Below are 5,848 nucleotides of genomic sequence, written 5' to 3'. Positions count from 1 at the left end.
TGGGGGCAGAGTAGATGTAGGTAAACATCACATTAGCCATTCTGAGAACTGTTTGCAGAGTTTTAAAGACAACTGTATTACCATCACAATGACCCCGTGGGTAATGATGTTCTCTGATCTGGACATCAGGAAATCTGTAAGTATGTACTTGATCAGTTAGAAGAAAGCCATGCTGACCCTAAATGTGATTATGACTTCAGCTGACACCTTAATAAAAAAACAAAAGATCCAAAGTCTGTTAGAGTCACTAAAGCATGTAATGTCCTAGAACAGGGAATCATTGTACTGTACATTCTTGTAGGAAGTGTAACATTTCAGATGTGTTCTTTCATGCTGGAGGTTATTTGGGAAATGAGTACATAAGAATCATAAGACAGACAAATCACCACTCACATCCTGAAGAAATTCTGACTTCATCTTTGGACTGTGGTTTTCCTTGGAACCCTGAGTTGCTTTTGAACCATAATGAATGCTTAAAACCTACCAAAGGGGCTCTCATATGAAACTTGGGTAGATGTAAATGTGAGATTAGAGGACACTAGACACTGAAGTAATATGGGAATTGCTAAAACACAAGTTTCATCTCTGGATCGATTAGTGCTGTAGCTTTGCTCCTGATCAGCTCAGTGAGCTTTTGAGCATGGAGGTCCTTGTACCTCGGCCCACTCCAACGAGGCCTGGGAGGTACCACGGTTTCTGTCTTCTCTCTCATTTCTAAAAATGTACTGTCTTGAATCTAAAGTAACCATATAAAACAGAGATTACATGAACAAATCCACATGTAATTTCATTTTGTTTTACATTATTTATTTTGCATAATTTTTGTTTTACGCTCAAGCTGCCTTATCAGCTAACTTAGCCACTGTACAGTGTTTGCAAGGGTCACTTCGGGGCCAGGACTAAAGTGAGGTGAGTGAGGTACTCACCTTGGGCACAAACTAAGAGGATGCCAAAAAAACTCAGGAGTTAAGGTAAGTGATAATTTTATTTTATTTATTTTGGTTATTTTTTAAAGATTTTATTTATTTATTTTTAGGGAGAGGGAAAGGGAGGAGAAAGGGAGAGAAACATCAATGTGTGGTTGCCTCTCACAAGCCCCAAACCGGGAACCTGGCATGCAACCCAGGCATGTGCCCCGACTGGGAATCGAACCGGTGACCCCTGAGTTCACAGGCTAGCACTCAATATACTGAGCCACACCATCCAGGGCAGTAAGTGATAATTTTAATGCAGTGTTTTAAAAACCAAATTGACAAACCATGGCTCACAGATCAGTTGCCAATTTTTGTAAATGAAGGTTTTTTGAACCAGAACCATAATTTGGATACACAGACCAAGGCATGACCATCAAAGTACAGTGCCAGATCCTGTCAGTATTAAATTTTTCTTGTTTACGATTAATTTTTTGGCATGAATTCGGGTTTTAAAAAATTATCCCATATATCTAAATTGCCTTCCAAACTTCCTCCCACTCCCATCAATTTTGGCAGTGACCAAGTCATCCTAGATTAACATCAACTTGTGTCTAGTGCACAAATCTGAAACACCCCACCCCCAGTCAATGCTTTCTTGCTTCTTACGAGTATCATGATCAATCTCACACCTTGTTCCTCTATTTTCCTGCCTTTTCCAGCTCATAGTTAGGTTAATCCCACCACAGGTGGTCATTTTCTTCTATTCATATATCCACAGTTATTTTTAATATCCATTTTCTTACTCTCTTCAAATCATCAGATAAACTTTTACTTAGGATATTTAAAAAAAAAGTGTTTTGGAGGTGAAAAAACACATTGTAAAGAACCTGTGTCAATAGAATGACCTTGGCCAAGTTCCTTAGCTTTGATAGAGCTGCTGCTTCCATTTGTAAAGTAGGTGAGTGTAGCTGACTGATCTTTAGCTTTCCTTCAAGCAGTGCCATTTCTGGTTCATAGGTTATATACCTGAACTGCTAAAAGTCTTGAGAGTACCTGAAGGTTCAGTTAATCCACTTGTAAATTAAGTACTTGTATTTAAACATGTACACTAACACATAACACATCATTTTTTTAGAAATTAGAGTATTGAGATTTCCAGTCAAGATGGTGGCATAGGTAAACACAGCTTGCCTCCTTGCACAACCACATCAAAATTACAACTAAATTATAGGATAATTATCACTCAGAAGTGGCATAAATCAAGTTGAATGGAAGTCTGACAACTATGAAATTAAAGAAACTACATTCATCCAGACCGGTAGGAGGGGTGGAGACATGGAACAGGCTGATCCCAAATCTATGTGTGGTGGATAAAAACTTAGAGGGACATCTCGGGAGTGAGGAGACCCAGCCCCACAACAGGCCCCCCAGCCCATGTTTCCAATGCCAAGAATATAAGTCCCCATAACTTTGGGCTGCAAAAATCATTGGGGATTGAATTGGTAGAAGAATCTTCTGGAGTCCCAAGCAGTTCCTTTTAAAGAGCCCACATATGGACTTACTCAAACTCACTCCTTCTGAATTCTAGCACTGGGGTAGCAACTTGAAAGGCACAAGTGATACACAGGGAGGAACTGAAGTATCTGGCATCAGGATGAGAGCTGGGGGAAAGCTTTCTCCCAGACAGAAAGGTGGGCAGAGGCCATTGTCCATTTTCTGAACCCTCCCCCAAAAGAGCCACTGAGCCGGAGCCAGCAGTTAGGTGCCATATCTGAGACTCCATCATCCTGGCTAACACTGTTTGCCCTGCCCTGGAGATCCTCTGAGGTTCAGTCTCACCCAATTTACAGCTGTTAACAGTGGCTTTTCCATATGAATTGCTGGTCTTGGCTTATGTTTCACAACTTCCTAAACCCTATCAAATAAACAACAGGCAGCCTCAGTGAGCCCCTGGCCACTGGTACTCTTGTTAATTGGCCCCCAGGCCTGGCATTAGCAGCAGCCAGCCTAGATTAACGTTTTAGCTTCACCTGGGAATTTCCAAGCCCAACAGAAGTAGCAGTCATCTCCGATTGCTTTATAGCTCAGGCAGGGTGGCCCTGGGCAAAACACAGGTGGCAGCTAAACTTGGCCTGCACCTCAGATCCTGCACACTCAGTGGACAGTTACAGACCATATTGGAGCACCACGACTCTGCCCCTGAGCAGCTGACCCTCAATGGAGGACAGAGGTTGGTTGTTAGTGGTCACAGCCAGCCCTTGCGGCTGACTGGCCTGGATAAATTCCTCCCATTGAACTGCCAACAGTAATCAAAATCAATAGCAATCAAGAGGAGGGGAACAGTGCTGAGAGGCTGTTCGCAAAGCAGGCAGAAAATGAATACCAGAGGACTTGGATCTCAGCTAAAGGACAGCATTCCAGTTACTGAACTTTCAGCAAGTGGACCTTTTGAAAGTCATGATCTTCTTCGAAAAGGTTTTACTTGTGTGAAAAATGAACTTTTGCCTAGTCATCCTCTTGAATTATCAGAAAAAAATTTCCAGCTTAACCAAGATAAAATGAATTTTTCCATGCTGAGAAACATCCAGGGTCTGTTTGCTCCACTAAAATTGCAAATGGAATTGAAGGCAGTGCAACAGGTTCAGCGTCTTCCATTTCTTCCAAGCTCAAATCTTTCCCTGGATATTTTGAGGGATAATGATGAGACTATTGGATTTGAAGATATTCTTAATGACCCATCACAAAGTGAACTAATGGGAGAACCACACTTGATGGTGGAATATAAACTTGGTTTACTGTAATGCAGTGTGGTGATCATGGAAATGGAGGGGCTGCATCTTGTCTGTAGTCATCTTTTTATTATAATTGTATGTATACAATATTAAAAGTACTGACACATGAAAAAAAAAAAAGAGGAGCGTGTCAGCCCACACAAAGGGCATATCTTGAGTACCCAGCTTGAGTAATAAGGGAGACTGTGCCACTGGACCCCACAGGACATCTACTACATTAGGCCACACTACCAAGACAGGGAGTTATAGCAGCTCTACATAATACATAGAAACAAGCCCAGGGAGGCTGCCAAAATGAGCAGACAAAGAAACATGACCCAAATGAAAGAACAGATCAAAACAAGGATAGCATACAGAGCCTCTGGGACAACTTCAAGCATTCCAACATTCACATCATTGGGGTATCAGAAGGAAAAGAGAAGAGAAAGATATTGAAAATCTGTTTGAAAATAATAATGAAAAAAATAACTTTCCTAATTTGGTGAAGGAAATAGACTTGCAAGTCCAGGAAGCACAGAGAATTCCAAACAAGATGGATGCAAAGGGGCCCATTCCAAGACACATCATAATTAAACTGTCAAAAGTTAAAGATACAGAGAGAATCTTAAAAGTAGCAAGTGAAAAGCAGTTAGTTACCTACAGGGGAGTTTCCATAAGACTCTCAGCTGATTTCTTAAAAGAAACTCTGCAGGCTAGAAGGGATTGGCAAGAAATATTCAAAGTCATTAAAAGCAGGGACCAAGAGCTCTACCCAGCAAAGATATTGTTTAGAATAGAAGGGCAGATAAAGACCTTCTCAGATAAGAAGAAAACTAAAGGAGTTCATCATCACCAAACCATTATTATATGAAATGCTAAAGGGACTTATTTAAAGAAAAGAAGATCAAAACTATAAACAATTAAATGGCAATAAATACATATCTATCAATAACTGAATCTAGAAAACAAACTAAGCAAACAAGAAGAACTGAGACAGAATCATGGATATGGAGAGAGTTTTGATGGTTGCCAAATGGGAAGGAGGTATATGGGAATGGGTGAAGAGGTGAGCAAATTAAGAAGTACAAATAGATAGTTACAGAATAGCCATGGGGATGTAAAGTACAGTATAGGAAATAGAGTAGCCAAAGAACTTATATGCATGACCCAGGGACATGAACAATGGTGTGGGGATTACCTGAGGGAATTGGGAGTTCTGGGTTGAAGGGGGCAAAAGGGGAAATGATTGAGACAACTGTAATAGCATGATCAATAAAATATAATTAAAAAATAAAAATAGAATTTGAGTGTTACATTTGCTGAAATACTTTTTAAAATATCTTATTTATTTAATGGCCTGTAAATGGCTCCTTGAGCATGTCTAATGAAAAAATACAGTGTCGTACTTAAAGAAGCTTACATAAGAAAGCCCAAGCTACTGGCATAGCATTATCCTGTGTGTATGTATGTAAAGCACATAAACAGATAAACTTTCAACAGTTTTTTTTTTTATTAAAAACGTTTATTAAGTAAGTTAAAGCAGCTCAAAATAACACTAAAACAATAAAGGACCTGTAGCTATGATTCAAATACATTAAAAATCATACATGTTCATTCAGTTTTTTAAAAAATTGCTTATCTTTATCAATATTTAATCCTAATAGGAAATATCCTTGAATTTTGACAGCATGCATGAGTGAGAATGTACAAATTATACATAATCCCCATGTAAATGACCTTGCAACACCTGCATTTCATTTAGGTCAGTGTGGCCAGCAGTGACCACCTCTTCCTCTTCTATGTGAATGCTTTGAAAAAAGAATTTGCAACCCTGACGGGAGCTGGGGGTGGGGAAGTATGAGAAGCAAAGGGCAGTGAGCCAGGAACTCAGGTACTAGGAAGCTCCAGGGTTTCTCAATCCGCAGTGGCTCAGCAGCCTCAGAGAAGCAGTTTTTAAATTGCCTGCGTGCCTGGGGAGGCAGGGTGGGTCCACAAAGCTCCTACCTCCTCCCCTAACTTCATGGACAGACATTCTGTATTTACTGAAAGTATACACTGACCCAGTTGATAGAAATATAATTAGCTTTTTTTCAAACAAGGACTGTTTAAGGTAATCTCATCTCTCTGCTTTCTGTTTTGTCCAGCTCCAGTCTTCCCTATATA

At 40.1% G+C, this 5,848-nt stretch overlaps 1 pseudogene; it reads left to right on the top strand.

The window, feature by feature from the left end:
• The first annotated feature begins 3,252 nt into the window (after positions 1 to 3,252).
• Positions 3,253 to 3,826, top strand: LOC150020766 (proteasome maturation protein pseudogene; annotated as a pseudogene).
• The last annotated feature ends 2,022 nt before the right edge of the window (positions 3,827 to 5,848 follow it).

This window comes from Furipterus horrens, unplaced genomic scaffold (assembly GCF_987537825.1).
Source record: "Furipterus horrens unplaced genomic scaffold, mFurHor1.1.pri manual_scaffold_1, whole genome shotgun sequence".
NCBI classification, from domain to species: Eukaryota; Metazoa; Chordata; class Mammalia; order Chiroptera; family Furipteridae; genus Furipterus; species Furipterus horrens.
The sequence above is the reverse complement of the archived record's forward strand: the minus strand, read 5'-3'. Positions and strand labels throughout refer to the sequence as shown.